The 17,140-nt window shown below is 45.4% G+C and overlaps 1 long non-coding RNA gene across 1 annotated transcript in view; it reads right to left on the bottom strand.

Annotated features, from left to right (window-relative positions):
- The window catches only part of LOC144690204 (uncharacterized), a 46,221-nt gene extending 29,930 nt beyond the window's left edge, over positions 1-16,291 (bottom strand). Inside the window, exon 1 of the long non-coding RNA XR_013578810.1 lies at positions 16,157-16,291. This is a non-coding gene — a long non-coding RNA (uncharacterized LOC144690204). The remainder of the gene's footprint in view (positions 1-16,156) is intronic.
- Positions 16,292-17,140: the final 849 nt, after the last annotated feature.

Raw genomic sequence — 17,140 nt, 5'->3', positions numbered from 1 at the left:
AAGCTTGCGGATGATACAAAACTAGGTGGAAATGTGAATTGTGAGGATGATGTAAAGAGGTTTCAAGGGGATTTGGACAGGCTTAATGAGTGGGCAAGAACATGGCAGATAGCAAATATTGTGAATAAGTGTCGGGTTATCCATTTTGATAGGAAGAATGGAGGTGCAGAGCATTTCTTAAATGGTATGAGATTGGGAAGTATTGATGTCCAAAGTGACCTGAGTATCCTTGTTAATGAGTCACTGAAAGCTAGCATGCGGATGCAGCAAACAACTAGGAAGGTAAATGGTATGTTGGCCTTTATCGCAAGAGGATTTAAGTACAGGAGTAAAGGTGTCTTGCTTCAATTGTATAGAACCTTGGTTAGACCATACCTGGAGCATTATGTTCAGTTTTGGTTCCCTTACATACTTAAGGAAGTGCAGCAGAGGTTCACCGGACTTTGGTTAGAGATGAAGGTCACAGCAGAAGAACATCAACTAGGCATCCCTGCAACTTGCAGGTAAAAGTCTCTCTCTCCTCTCTCTCTGGCTGGAGGCAAGTCAGCAAAGCCACAGTCAAAAAGGAAACAGGACAACTCCTTCAGCTAACCTGCAGAATCAGATGTCTCCAAGCCAACTGCTCAACTGCCAAAGGCAGCTCCACCAGAATCACCCGATTAAACGGCTGCAAAGTTTCGCCATCTACTCTTCATGAACATGCCAAAGACTGATTCGTATATCTTTAAAAACTTTTATTATTTGGGCTCAACTTCTCATTTTTCATCTGTGTGTATTTGTGTTGCGTTTTCATTACTTTTTCTTGAGATTCAGTAACTAATAAATTTACTCTTTCTTTGACTCAAAAAGACTGGTTAAATTGGCTCCTTCTAAAACATAAATATATTTGGGCTGGGAAAAGGTATCCACGAGGGAAGGGATCCCTTTTAAATTAAACCTTGTTGCGACTATCTGAGGGGGTTGAATAAATAAGGGGAGCCAGCTCATTCCTCCTCACCCAGGAGCACAACAAAATTGGGGTCCCGTTCAGGAAGTCAACAATTTGGGGTATCTCGTCTAGGATCATAACAAATTGGGGAACCTTGCCCAGGGACCTGTCGTAACATATGTTATTGTTTATTGCGAGGGGAATTGACTACAAGAATAGGGAGGTTATGCTTCAGTTATATAGGACATTGGTGAGACCACATCTGGAGTACTGTGTACAGTATTGGTCTCATTATTTAAGAAAGGATGTAAATGCATTGGAAGCAATTCAGAGAAGGTTTACTAGGCCAATACCAGGAATTGGGAGGCTGTCTTATGAGGAAAGGTTGGACAGGCTAGGCTTGTACCCACTGGAGTTTAGATGAGTAAGAGGTGGTTTGATTGAACCATATAAGATCCTGAGGGGTCTTGACAAGGTGGCTGTGAAGAGGATGTTTGCTCTTGTGGGAGAGTCTTGAACTAGGGGTCACTGTTTAAAAATAAGCATTTGGATGAGGAGAATTTTTTTCGCTGAGAGTTGTAAGCCTTTGGAACTCTCTCCCTCAAAAGGCAGTGGAATCGGAGCCTTTGACTATTTTTAAAGCCTCGGTAGATAGATTCTTGATAAACAAGGGAGTGAAAGGTTATTGGGGGGGGTAGACGGGAGGATACAATCAGATCAGCCTGATCTTGTTGAATGGCGGAGCAGGCTTGAGGGGCCAAGTGACCTACTCCTGCTCCTAATTTGTATGTTCATATGAATAATCCTTGGGATGGCAGGACTGTCCTATGAGGGGAGATTGAAGAGATTGAGCCTGCATTCTGCTGCCACTGTGTATCCGTGATAGAGGGAATGAATGTTGAATCTGGTGGATGGGGTGCCAATCAAGAGGGTTGCTTTGCCCTGGATGGTATCAAGCACCTTGAGTGTTGTTGGAGCTGCACTGATCCAGGCAAATTGCGGGGGGGTGTATTCCATCACACTCCTGATTTGTGCCTTGCAGATGGTGGACAGGCTTTGGGGAATCAGGAGGCGAGTTACTCTCTTCAGAATTCCTGGCCTCTGACCTGCTCGTGTACCACAGTATTTATATGGCTGGTCCAGTTCAGTTTCTGACCAATGGTAACCTGTAGAATGTTGATAGTGGGGGATTCAGTAATGGTAATGCCATTGAATGTCAAGAAGAAGATAGTTAGATTCTCTCTTGTTGGAAATGGTCATTGCCTGGCACTTGTGTGGCGTGAATCTCACTTGTCACTTATCAGTCCAAGTCTGAATGTTGTCCAAGTCTTGCTGCATATGGGCGTGGACTGCTTCAGTAACAGGGTCTCAGTTGAAGGTACATATTTCAGGCCTAAGAAATGTGGCTGATGAGACTTTAGACCGTCTCTAAGTGTGCACATTATATTTGCTGTGTAGTCCCTCAGAGTTGTGGGTTAATATATTTAGAAAACGATTTGCGTGTTTTGGCTGGGTAGTGATATTCCTGCTGTGGATCTGACAGACGCGTTTTTTTTTTCTACATTAGAACATACGAATTAGGAGCAGGAGTAGGCCCGGCCCCTCAAGTCTGCTCCGCTATTCAATAAGATCACGGCTGATCCGACTGTGGCCTGAACTGCACTTTCCTACCTGCCACGCATAACCCTTGACCCAAAAATTTGCCTTGAATGTATTCAATCACTGAGCTCCACTGCTTGCTAGGGAAGAAACACTAGCAGCCCTCTAAAAGAATAAATTTCTCCCCACCTCCGTCTTAAATGGGAGATTTTGAAACTGTGCCCTTGTTCTAGATTCCCCCAGGAGGGGAAACATCCTCTCAGCATCTACCCTGTCAAGGCCCCTCAGAATCTCATATGTTTCAAATAGATCACCTCTCATTCTTCTAAACTCTAACTAATATAGGCCCAATTTGCTGAATCTTTCCTCGTAACACAAACCGCTCATCCCAGAAATCGGCCGAGTGAACCTTTTCTGTCCCACCTCAGTTAAGGTGACCAAAAGTGTACACAGTACTTTAAGTGTGACCTGAGATCATAGTTGAGAATATCAGGTAAAGCTGCATATATCTAGATGTAAGAGGTCAGATTTAGTGATTTCAAATGTGGATTTCACTTGGGATCAGAGGATTGCAAGGCTAATAAACAATGATGCAACCACTTGTGACATTTTAAGCCCCATGATATGCCTTTTCTGAGAATGGGGGCTGGAGATTTGCCATTTTACATTGTGCAAGGATTAAGACCTTCAGAAGCGAGTAATCTTTTCTCTAAAGCTCAATGGAACAGGTGGGCAGTTTCCTGAGAGTGAGTAATAACATGCTAGAGCAGGCTGAACTGAGGAACTGCGAGAACAGGAACTGCACTCACAGAAGCAGAACATGCAGAAAGGCCAGCTCTGGCTTGAAATAAACAGAAGGGCTGGTGGGTATAATTTTAAACTAGCAAACACATTTTACCTTCATCTGGACCATAAGGTAATTCATGTAGAAAGTATGGAGGGTTTGATGACAAAAGTCCCATCGAAGGTAAATGTACGGATCTCCAGCAAACAATTGAAATTGGTAATAAGAACAGAAAATGCTGGAAATATTCAGCAGTTTAGGTAGCACCTGTCGAAAGACAGAAACATAGAAACATGGAAAATAGGAGCAGGAGTAGGTCATTCGGCCCTTCAGCCTGCTCCGCCATTCATTATGATCATGGCTGATCATCCAACTCAATAGCCTGCTCCCACTTTCTCCCCATACCCTATGATCCCTTTCGCCCCAAGACCTATATCTAACTCCTTCTTGAAAGTATACAATGTTTTGGCCTCAACTACTTTCTGTGGTAGCGAATTCCACAGGCTCACCACTCTCTGGGTGAAGAAATTTCTCCTCCCTCAGTCCTAAATGATCTACCCTGTATCCTCAGACTGTGACCCCTGGTTCTGGACTTCCCCATCATTGGGAACATCCTTCCTGCATCTATCCTGTCTAGTCCTGTTAGAATTTTATAAGTTTCTATGAGATCCCCCCTCATTCTTCTGAACTCCAGCAAATATAATCCTAACCGACTCAATCTCTCCTCATATGTCAGTCCCGCTATTCCAGGAATCAGCCTGCTAAACCTTCACTAACACTCCCTCTATAGCAAGAACATCCTTTCTCAGATAAGGAGACCAAAACTGCACACAATATTCCAAGTGTGGTCTCACCAAGGCCCTGTATAATTGCAGCAAGACATCCCTGCTCCTGAACTCGAGTCATCTGGCTAGGAAGGCCAACATACCATTTGCCTTCTTAACCGCCTGCTGCACCTGCATGCTTACCTTCAGCGACTGGTGTACGAGGACACCCAGGTCTCATTACACATTCCCCTCTCTCAATTTATAGCCATTCAGATAATAATCTGCCTTCCTGTTTTTGTTACCAAAGTGGATAACCTCACATTTATCCACATTATACTGCATCTGCCATGCATTTGCCCACTCACTCAGCTTGTCCAAATAGTGTCTCTGCACCCTCCTCACAGCTCACCCTCCCACCCAGCTTTGCGTCATCTGCAAATTTGGAGATATTACATTTAGCTCCTGCATCTAAATCATTAATCTATATTGTGAGTAGCTGGGGTCCCAGCATCAATCCCTGCGGTACCCCACTAGTCACTGCCTGCCATTCGGAAAAAGACCCGTTTATTCCTAATCTTTGTTTCCTGTCTGCCAACCAATTTTCTTTCCATCTCAATACACTACTCCCAATCCCATGTGCTTTAATTTTACATGCTAATCTCTTATGTGGGACTTTGTCGAAAGCCTTCTGAAAGTCCAAATAAACCACATCCACTGGCTCCCGCTCATCAACTCTACTAGTTGCATTCTCAAAAAATTCCAGTAAATTTGTCAAACATGATTTCCCTTTTGTAAATCCATGCCGACTCTGTCTGATTCTGTCACTGTTTTCCAAATGCTCAGCTATTAAATCTTTTATAATGGACTCTAGAATTTTCCCCACTACCGACGTCAGGCTGACTGGTCTATAATTCCCTGCTTTCTCTCTACCTCCCTTTTTAAATAGTGGGTTTACATTAGCTACCCTCCAATCTGTAGGAACTGTTCCAGAGTCTATAGGATCTCGGAAGATGACCACCAATGCATCCACTATTTCTAGGAACATTTCCTTAAGTACTTTGGGATGTGGATTATCAGGCCCTGGGGATTTATCGGCCTTCAATGACGTCAATTTCTCCAGCACCATTTCCCTACTAATACTGATTTCTTTCAGTTCCTCCTTTTCACTAAACCCTGTGTTTCCCAACATTTCTGGTATGTTATTTGCATCCTCCTTTGTGAAGACAGAACCAAAGTATGTATTTAGTTGGTCAGCCATTTCTTTGGTCCTCATTATAATTTCCCCTGTTTCTGACTGTAAGGGACCTACATTTGTCTTCACCAATCTTTTTCTCTTCACATATCTGTAGCAACTTTTACAGTCAGTTTTTATGTTCCCCGCAAGCTTACTCTTGTACTCTATTTTTCCCATCTTAATCAATCCCGTGGTCCTCCTTTGCTGAATTCTAAAGTGCTCACAATCCTCAGGTCTGTTGTTTTTTCTGGCAAATTTGTATGCCTCTTCCTTGGATCTAATACTATCTCTAATTTCCCTAGTAAGCCATGGTTTGGCCACCTTTCCTATTTTACTTTTGCGCCAGACAGGAATAAACAATTGTTGCAGTTCACCCATGCGCTCTTTGAACGTTTGCCATTACCTATCCACCATCATCCCTTTAAGTAACGTTTTCCAATCCATCATAGCCAACTCACGCCTCATACCATCGTAGTTTCCTTTATTAAGATTCAGGACCCTAATCTCAGAGTCAACTACCTCACTCCCCATCATGATGAAGAATTCTATCATATTATGGTTGCTCATTCCTAAGGGGCCTCGCACAACTAGATTGCCAATTATTCCTTTCTTATTACACAATACCCAGTCTAGGATGGCCTGTTCTCTAGTTGGTTCCTTAATGTATTGGTCCAGAAAATCATCCCGTGTACACTCCAGGAATTCCTCCTCTACGGTATTGTTACTAATTTGATTTGCCCAATCTATATGCAGATTAAAGTCACCCACAATTACAGATGCTCCTTTATTGCATGCATTTCTAATTTCCTGTTTAATGCCATTCCCAACATCACTGCTACAGTTTATGTGGCTATATACAACCCCCACTAACGTTTTTTGCCCCTTAGTGTTTCTCAGCTCTACCCATACAGATTCCACATTGTCAGAGCTAATACCTTTCCTCACTATTGCGTTAATTTCATCTTTAACCAGCAATGCAACTCCACCACCTTTTCCTTTTTGCCTGTCCTTCCTAAGTACTGAATACCCCTGGTTGTTCAGTTCCCATCCCTGGTCACCCTGTAGCCATGTCTCCGTAATCCCGACTATATCTTACCTGTTTACATCTATTTACGCGGTTAATTCATCCACTTTATTGCGAATGCTCCTCAGGTTAAGGCACAAAGCCTTAAGGCTTGTCTTTTTAACATTACTTGTCGCATTCCCACTATTTTTCACTGAGGCCCTGTTTGATTCCTGTCCTTGATTTCTCTGCCTATCACTTTTCTTATTCCCTTTTCTGTCTTTTGTTCTTGTCCTTGATTCCCCCTCCTCTGACTCCTTGCACAGGTTCCCATCCCCCTGCTATTTTAGTTTAAACCCTCCCCAACCACTCTAGCAAATATTCCCCCTAGGACATCAGTCCCGGTCCTGCCCAGGTGTAACCCGTCCAGTTTGCACTGGTCCCATCTCCCCCAGAACCAGTCCCAATGTCCCAGGAATCTGAAGCCCTACCCCTCACACCATCTCTTCCGCCACGTATTCATCCGATATATCCTGCTATTTCTACTCTGACTAGCACGTGACACTGGTAGTAATCCTGAGATCACTACCTTTTGAGGTCCTACTTTTCAACTTACTTCCTAACCCCCTATATTCTGCTTTTGGGACCTCATCCCTTTTTTTATCTATGTCGTTTGTACCAATATGTACCACGACCACTGGCTGTTCACCCTCCCCCTTCAGAATGTCCTCTAGCCGCTCTGAGACATCCTCGATCCTAGCACCAGGGAGGCAACATACCATCCTGGAGTCTCATTTGCGGCCACAGAAACGCCTATCTATTCCCCTTACAATTGAATCCCCTATAACTATTGCATTCTCACACTTTTTACTCCTCCCCTATGCAGCAGAGCCAACCATGGTGCAATGAATTTGGCTGTTGCTGCTTTCCCCTGAGAGGCCATTCCCCCCAACAGTATCCAAAGCGGTATATCTATTTTGCAGGGGAATAGCCACAGGAGATTCCTGCACTGCCTGCCTAGTCCTCTTGCTCTGCCTGGTGGTCACCCATTCCCTTCCTGCCTGTGGACTCTTAGCCTGAAGTGTGACCACCTCTCTGTATGTGCTATCCACTATACTCTCCGCCTCATGGATGATCCACAGTGTCCCCAGCCGCCGCTCCAGCTCCGAAACCCGGGCTTCCAGGAGCTGCAGCTGGAGACACTTCCTGCACATATGCTGACCCTTGGCACTGGAAATGTTCCCAGCTTCCACATAGAGCAGGAGGAGCACAACATGGCTTTGAGCTCTCCTGCCATGACTTACCCCTTTAAATTAAATTAAACCCCAGAATAAACAAGCTGAACATTAACTCCTGAAAGCAGGTGGCTTGGGGTCATGTCAGAGGTTAAAATTAAAAAAATCCAAAACAGGGAGACAACCGCTCTCGAACCCGCCCACCTTAACAGGGGCAGGGGGTCAAGGGTGAGATGACCAATCCACTTGCAGAAGGTTGGTTGGTGATTTAAATATCACAATGAGAATGCCTGCCATAATTTTTACAGCCATTCTATTTTAACTCATGTTGCCCAGGTTTCCTAAGCATAAGAAGGGAGGTGAGAATGGCTTAATCCATGAGGTTAGTGTCTTTGCAGCACAGCTTGTGGTCCAGCAGGAGCAGGAATGTTTAATTCAGGCCCAACAAGCTACCCAGCAAACCCCTCACCCTGATCTGTCTGTTCCACTGAGCACCGGCAGACACACTAATGGCCACCATCAGCTTCACCCCCACCATCAGACCCCTCCTGACTACTATCAGGCCTCTGATCACCATCTTTTCCCGCAACCATCACTGGACATCTTCGACCACCATCTGCTCCTCACCCACAACCCCCTCCCACACCCCCATCGTCATCTGGTCCCTTCTACCCATGATCGAGCCACCTGCTTTGTGATTGAGACTCTAGTTCTGTGATCAGGACCACACCCCCAGCAAACGCAGAACCCCAGCACTAATCCTACTTGCTCCCCTTGGCTGCAGGCACGTGGTGCAGGCATTGTTGCCTGACAGGCTGCCAGTTGTCAAGAAACTGACAGAAGTACATTTAAAGGGAAACTTCTTTTTCTGGGTTTTCAACCACTCCCCCCACCTCCCTCCCCCCCACCCACCCTCCTTCCCCACCCCCCACACCTTGCCCCCCTGCATGGGCTGCAGTTCCAGGCTAAAATTCAGGCCTGTATTTTCAGGTCGATGGTCTTTCATTCAACGTTGATGTCACTATTGCCATTAATTTAATTCCAGTAGTATGGACAGATGGACTGTGCTGGTTCTAGAAGGAGACCCGCTACCAGTTTCTCCACCAGGGATGGGCAATGAATGCCAACTTTTCCAGCAATGCCCATGTTCTGACAGTGAAATCTATTAAAGTTTGCTTTATGGCATGTGCAACTCTATTGCTATCCAAATGCTTTTGCATTACTGCTTTGACCTTCCTTATCCCTTTCTATCAAATCTATTAAGTGGAGACGACGGAATTCATTCTTCACGACTTTAAGTTCGATTGGTGTTTAATAATTTGGAGAGGTCCAGCTTTAAGACGTTCCTTGTGTGCAGGCCAGAACATAACTAATCTTTAACATACAAAGGCTGATCTTAAACTTTAGGCAGTAGTAAGAAACATGCAGCAACCTATCTCATTATTCACCCTGCCTGACTTTCACAGTGGGAGTTAATTGGGTGTCAAGCACACCCTGGTGCACATCATAAACACTGGTTTATTTTGCACATTGGCTTTTCGACAGATCTTCAATTGCATAGGTCAGAACTTTTAGCTCGTCAGACAGGCACATGCCCGACCCGACCGAGCGTAAAATGACGCATGATAATGATGTTGGGTGAGCGTCCCAATGTCATTGCACACTCGTGCGATATTTCAGTCTTAAGGCGAAGGCCAACAATTAAAAGGCTTATTAAGGCCATTAAAAAGGTAATTGAAATAAATTTTTCGCAGCCCATCCAACCGTATGGTTGCATTGTTTAGGAAACCTTATATACGGGCAGGATGAGGTTTCCAACGGCTATTAAAAATTAAATAAAAATTAAAACATTTCATTAATAACATGTCCCTGCTCATGTGACAGAGTCAGGGGACATGTTTTATAACATTTTAAAAATCTTTAATTGTAATGTTTTAAATTCTTCATCTCCCTGAGGCAGCTCTGTGCCTCAGGGAACTATTCCAGCATGCACCAGCACCCAATGCATGAACTTGCGCTCTCCCCTCCCTCCTCACCCCCTACACAGGCAGCGCTGAGCACTGCCGCGCGCGACTCATGCTGGACTGGCCTTCATTGGCCCACCAGTGTAAAATCGCGGTCCGGCCCTGATCGTGGGTGGCGGTAGGCTTCCCAACCGCCCCCGCCGAGCCAGCCCAAAGATCCTCCCCATAGTTTTTAGTTTAGTTGTGGGATTTGGGTGCACTCTGAGCAGGAGCAAGGAATGCTGGTGGACAACCAACAATAATGTACATTGATCTGGCATCTTTAAACATAATAAAGCATCCCAAAATTAGGTTCACAATTCCCAGTGATTCATAGTGGAGTGGACACCTGATGGCTTCCCAGATTATGGGCCACAATCACACACGTAGCACGGATGAATCCAATTCCATCACACCTTGCGACATACCACAAAATGTTTCAGGCTGGCAAAAATCATCAGTGAATTTACTCAGGAAACCCCTACTTAGACCCAGGGTCTAATGTACCCCCTACCCAAGCAAGCCCTAGCCCTGTAGCTATTGAAAAGCCACCCACATATGGCTGATCTGGAGCTAGAGACCTACCAATGAGCCCTCCTAAAAGTGATGTGGTGCTGCCTGTGAAGCCTGGCGCTAATGACTGTGAGTGCTGACCGAAGCAAGGTGGGCAAACAAACCTTGAAGTCCCAAGCAAAGTGCAGCCCACCAGGTGCATGTTGCTTATGTGCTGTTGTGAATCACGTTGGCGTGTTTTCCCGCCGACGTGGGCGGACGATCCAACAGTGGGGGATGAGTCCAGTGGGCTGGCCTTAAAATGATATGCTGATGTATTATAATGAGGTTCCCGACACCTGATGGTGGGAGACGCGGCCCGCCATCGGTGGGCTGAGCGGACGATTGCAAACTGGCTTCACAACGCCATGAAATCGATCGCGCCATATTGTCTGCTCATGCCACCGAACATGCCCGACACCGGCGGGCACAGAAAATCCCAGCCTTCAGCTAAAATATGTTTAATGTGCTAAGGAATGAAGGAATTTGCATTTTAATTACCTCCTCTACATACCCTTGCCCTTTGATTGAAATATAAAATAAATGTAAAGGGAAATTATTTCTGGCAACCACTTCACAGCACACAGATTAAGTGCAAAGAGTGAAAATATCCCCATGCTCAGCATTATCTGGCCCAAATCCAACACTAATGCTCCAAGTATCAAAACAACCACTTGTGGCCTCATTGTTCAGGTTAGAAATATGTTCATATTTTAAGGGGGCTGTACCTTCAGGTATCTGTAGGGAATGTATAAAGAGTGAGTATGCTGGAGAAAGATTGAAATCCAATCGTGAAACAATGCTCACAAATAACATCACATTTTAAGTCAAAATGAAATGGGCCACCAAACTTGCCAACCCATTCACAGCCATCAACCTTTCCTCACAAATTGGGTGGCTGCTTCTACAGGAAATTCTGACTTGCATGTTTCTTATGCCAGCAATTTCCTGGGGTGGGGGCAGGGCGGGGGGGGCAGGTTCTCCCACACCACCAGTGTAACTTTTGGTGGTCAACAGGATTTCAGTCAGTCCCCTCTGCTAAGGTGACAATGGCAGAGAAGCCCTGAGGAAATTCGACCCCCATTTGTTTCTAACTCTGGTGGGTTACTGCACAGAATCTTATTTCACAGTTAATAAACCCGAGCTATAAATCATTGCAATGGTTCCGTTTGTTTATACTCAATGTCATTTGATCCAGTCTGGTTTGTAGAAACCTGTCTAATCACACTGCCTTGCATGTTGGCATAATGCTTCTTTGCTGTTTTTTTTGAAGATCCGATGTCTTAAATCATTGGGCAAATTCAATCGCCCGTAAGCACACCTGAATAGCACTGCACATTTGAATGTAAATAAACTTTGTGGTAAAGCTTATAGTGTGGTGAGGTCTGACTCCTACTGGTGCATGTACCTGGGGATAACCTTATGAGCAGGTTTGTTGTTTGCTTTTCTGGTGTTTAATCAGATCTTCCAGCTTTACTGTGCCAATCAAGGGTACAGCACAGCTTGGGTGATGGATACATTCATAGGCTCCATCAATACTTCTCTTCAGCAGCTGATAGAAGACTGGATAGATGACTTTGACAATTTCTCTTCCCCAAGCTTCAGCGCAATAGTTCTCTGAAATACTTGTCTAAAAACCATTGACCCCATATCTGGTCCAAAACGCAATCTATTCAGGCTCAGTGTTTGGGATAGGTGTATCGATTGAGCCATTGTACATAGCCCTGGAACAGATGTGTTTAATAACACACTCATTTTGACTGCTTGGGAACAAGATCCTGCTTCCCTGGTGTTACTTGGATGACTATGTGTCTTCCTTTCCCCTCACCCAACTCCAGCCCTGAAATTCATCCCCCCCCCCTCCCACCACCCCCATCCACCCCGCACCCCTGCCGATGCAGATGCAGAGGCGTTCCAGGATATGGTGTTACAGAAAATGCTGGGGATGCTCAGCAGGTCTGGCAGCATCTGTGGTGTTAGAAACAGAGTTAATGCTTCAAGTCAAAGACCCTTCTTCATTCATGACAGGAACCCCAGTATCAATTACTTTGTATAAAGCTGGCAGTGGGAACAAGGGTGTGATTCCTGTCAGCATTAGGCCTGATGTGGTCGGGTGTTGGGGCACAGGAGATGTGGAAGCTTTGGGAATGGAGTGCATCTTTCTCATTTAGAGGATTGCATAGTGAAGGGAATAGACGGGTTGTAATGAAGGGACTTGCGATGGCAGCTACAGGATGAGGAAAAAAAAGAAAGTGTGATTTTCTTTTCTGAGGCTGATGTTGGAGTCTGCTGTCAGAAAGAACGGAAAGATGGAATGCTGTTGTTGGAATATCTGGGAAGAAACCAAAGTCAGTAACAGACCATATGCGAGAAGGATGCTGTGGGTGGCACCTACATAACTCCAAGGACTCATTTGTGGTGTTGGAAGACTTCATAAGGTCAATAAAGGTAAGTGAGTTTTCTGCTGAATAATAGGGAGGTGAAACACAGGACTGAAATACTGAGAAGCCAATAGGTATTCTCTAATCTAATGTTCAATCTGTGCCATATGGGATGTCTTAGGGCACTTTGCCCCTTTCCACAATTCTCTCCAAACATGCACAATGGTTTGTGGACATTCCAGCCCAACTTGGCTCTGTCTACAAATCAGCTACATCCACAAGGGACCTCAGGCTTGCTCTCTGTTTATGGCCAGGCTGTCCACATCCAAATCTGTACCTTGTCTTTGTAACCAAATGTCCCTTTGTCCATTCGCAGGTGCCTTTTGGCTGTCACTCTTACCCTCAAGTCTGGGTCCATCTCTTGTTTCTTGTTCTCTTGCCCACTCGCAGGTCTTTCTTTCCTATCTCTTCCCTTTCTGTTATCCGGGGATAACATTTTTCTCCTCTTGGATGGTTTGCTTGCCCCAATCCCTACCCCAAAGCATCTGTGCTCATTTATGTTTCTACTTTCCTGTCTCTGTCCAAGGTTTGCATTGGCCTTCAATAAGCCCACAGATAACTTCTGTTCCTCTCTTGATATTCTCTAAAAGGATAATCAAGGCACTCATCATTACCCCCTCATGAGCTGCAGCTCTAACTGCTCCATCCTTCTCACCCAGTGTGCCTGCTAGAATCTGACCTCAATAACCTGCTTTTGGCGTTTCACTGACCCAGCACTGCCCACCCCTTGGACTTTTCCAGAAATTATCGCCACTCTCCATCCTTGGGGATTTCAGTCTCCATCTCAGTTACTGCCATCCTGTGGCGCTTAAACCTATCCCTCCACATAACCTCTCCTACCTTCATTTATGGTCCTGCCTTGATCTTGCCATCCTCTATGGCCTTGCTAATCCATTAGTCTCGATCATAGACAATAGTAACTCCAATTATTTGTTCTGTCCTTAACCACCTACATCCCTTATACCCCTCCCCCCTTCAGATTCCATTTTCTTCTGCATCTGTCCCTGGAAAAACCATTGTTGTTTTTCCTTCCTCACTTTAGAAGCACTGTAACTTACATCATTCATTCCAATTGTCTCACATCATGTAATGCAGTGCATACTAACATGTGGAAGGCTCACATGTCTATATTCCCACATCAACGGTGACATTGTTGATCCCTTGGAATCTTCCGGAATACCTAACATCAGTCCCTTCCTGAATGCAAAGTTATGAATCAGAGCAACTTGAATATACAGCCAATTCAGAACAGATGGCAATCTCTTCAACCTAAGACGGTTGAAATCCTCAACTACGGTATCAGAGATGATGTAATGGGAATTGCTGTTTGCTGATGACTATGCCTCGTGTCACACTGTGAGCGTGGCCTTTAAAGTTTCATGGACTTTGGCACAGCAGCAATCAATGAGTGGCTGTCATCACAAGATTTATCCTTGTCTTTATCAGGATTGGCCATGATAGGGATGTACACACTGATGAGAGTTGCTTGCCTGTTGCTGTGCGGGGGAGTTTAAGTGCTATCAGAGGATCATTAACACCCTTGGGAAGACAAGTCAACTTACTGACAGGATGTTTCATGACAGCGAAGCCTACACCAGCTTCAGGCCGTTCTTCTTTTCCCCAGCCGCCCCAAAAGAATGTGTAACCTGCACCGATTTCCTTGAGTTGATCTTCCTCAAGTAGATGAGTCTCACTGAGGGTGGCGATCTGGACATTGTACCTAGACGATTTCTCAACCGACAAGAGCAGCTTTCTTCTCTCAGGTTTGTCGGCTGTGACATGTGCACCTTTCATGCACCAATGGTGATCGGTGTCAACTTCACCCTCTGTGAGATTGACTTATGATTGGATAGCTGGAATCCCTGCCAGCTGTGGTTTGCTGGCCAGGGAAGCGAAACAGACAATGATTAGGTGGTGGATTTGGTGCCAATCAAGAGGGCTGCTTTCTCCTGGATGGTGTCGAGCTTCTTGAGTGTTGTTGGGGTTACACTCGTCCAGTGAATCCACACCTGCTGCTACATCTCCTCCAATCATCATAGGACTTGTGAAGATAGATAATGGATGACAGATGATAGAAAGATGGTGAACATGACTTGCTCGTGTGGGATGGTTGTGCATTGTCAACCTCGCTCTCTTATCTTGCTCTACCTTGGTCCAGTGGCAAGATAAACCTGAACGGTTGGAGATAGATCAGGATGCAGTGGGTGACCAGGATATCTTCCATTTCTTGTTGAACTCTACATGTTCCATAACACGGTGCTGACCCACCTTAAAGACCGTTGGACTTTAGATTAGTCTTGTCGCCCAGTCTGCTGGAATCAGTCTTCGCAAACCAGAGTAGCCCAATCTCTAAGCCTCTCAGAGTAGGAGACCCAATGGTTCCCGTCACCTGGTTTGGCCCGCCCGTTGAAATGGATTATCAGGTTTAGCCACCGTCACATGCTTTCTGCTACTTGGAGCCACAGGTGAGAGCTGGGTGAAGGTGGGGATCAATACAGGTTGAACCATTCCAAAGAGTGTGGCAAGCCCCCACCTGTGAGAAGTGCTACCCCTGCCTTATATCCCTTTACACATACAGCAAAGGCAAAGGCCATTGGGCCCATCGTGCCTCTATTAGCTCCTTGAAAGGGCTATCCAATTAATTCCACACCTCTGCTCTTGGATAACCCAGCAATTTTTCCCCCCCCATTTAAGTATTTATCCAATTCCATTTTGAAAGTCATAATTGAATCTGCTTCTACCACCATTTCAGGCAGCAAATTCCTTATAATCATAAACTGCTGCATACAATTATTGTCCTCATCCTCGCTTTTGTTTTATTGCCAATTACCTCAATTTGTGTTCTGTGGTTACAAACCCTCCTACCAGTGAAAATAGTTTCTGTCTATTTATTCTATCAAAACCCCATCTAATTTTGTACACCTCTGTTAACTCTCCCCTTTAAAGTCTTTGCTCCAAGGGGAACAATCCCAGTTTCTCTAGTCTATCAACTTAACTGAAGTCCTTCGCCCTGGTACCATTCTGGTAAATCTCGTCTGCACCCCCTCTAAGCCACTGACATATTTTCCTAAAGTGTGGTGCCCACCCAGGATTGGACACAACACTCTGTCTGAGGCTCAACCAGTGATTTATAAAGATTTTGCTATTACTTCTTTGCTTTTATACTCCATATGTCTCAATTTATAAAACCAAAGATTTTGTATGGTTTTAACAGCCTTTACTTCTTGTCCTGTGAACTTTCAAAGGTTTGTATACTTAAACCCCTAGGTGTTCCCATTCCTGCACCTTCTTTAAAATTGTATTTTTTGTATAATGTAGGAATAAAGTTGATTCTAAATTACCCACATTTTGATTGTAAATTTAACTAGATGGGCTGACCTTGCAAAGCAATTGCATATAACTTGTACATAGGAAGCACCTGTAGCCATGAGTATAATCTTACGCTGTTCGATCTGCAGAAAGTTGCACATGGCTCACATTGTGGTTAGTATCTTGGTCTCCAAACCGTCTCTCTGAATGCTGACATTCACATTCTGCCTTCATACAATATGAGCACCATGGATTAAAAACAGAAAATGCTATAAATACTCAGCATTGAAAGGTCACAGACCTGAAATGTTGGGTGGAATCTCGTAGAGGCGTCGGACTCTTGCCTGCCGACTGGAGAGCCGATGAGAAACCCGCGCTGCCTCTTTTCGGGAAGGCCCACCAAGCCACAAGCCGATCAGGCAGTGGTGAGGCCAGCAGGGGTCCTTCCCCTGGAATTGACCCCGAGAGCGGAAGTCTCACCTGCCGAGAGCTGCCAGCCAATCGGAGGCTGGGGAGGCTGTGGCTGCTGCCTGAAGAACAGGCACCAGAGTCCCAGGATTGCGGAGTGACCCAGTCCTCAGGTAAGTAACGGGAGAGGGCGATTTCGCAGCTTGTGGGGGTTGTAGGGAGGGGGAGGGGGCAGCAAGGGCATTGGGGGGGGGAGGTGGCACTCAGCGGGTGTCCTCCTTCCCGATGTTGAATCCCTTAATCAGGCATTGAGTGCCTTTGATCGAGAGAAATCCCCCCCAACCCCCAACGCAGAGGCAACCACCCGGTCCCACAGTTTTAGCTGTCGTGCACGCTGCATGGTGTCAGGCCCACCTGCCACTGAGTAATACCAGTGGAGGCGGAATGAGGCCCTTAAGTGGTTACTAAATGACCATTTCACGGCCTCAATTGGAGGCGGGTCAGGAAAGTCAAACATGCGCCTTCCCGCCTAGAACTTAACACTGGTGGAGGCAGGAAGGCAGCGAGCTTCCTTTCACCATCTTTCCACCTAACTACGTGCCCTTCCTGCCTCCAAGCTCACCATCAACGATAGCACAAGATTCCTAACTCTGTTTCTCTCACCACTGATGCTGCCAGACCTACTGAGTATTTCCAGCATTTTCTGTTTCTGTTTTAGATTTCCAGCATCTGCAGTGTTTTGCTTTTGTGTTGTCACACTGTAGTTTTGATGTCAGCTGTGGCTGAGTTGATAGCAGTCTTGCCTCTGAGCCAAAAGGTTGTGGGTTTAAGCACCACTCCAGAAACTTAAGCACGAAACGCAGGTTGACACAGAGCG

This window comes from Cetorhinus maximus, chromosome 2 (genome assembly GCF_964194155.1).
Source record: "Cetorhinus maximus chromosome 2, sCetMax3.hap1.1, whole genome shotgun sequence".
Taxonomy (NCBI): Eukaryota; Metazoa; Chordata; class Chondrichthyes; order Lamniformes; family Cetorhinidae; genus Cetorhinus; species Cetorhinus maximus.
Note: the sequence above shows the minus strand (reverse complement) of the source record. Positions and strands in the feature narration are given on the sequence as shown.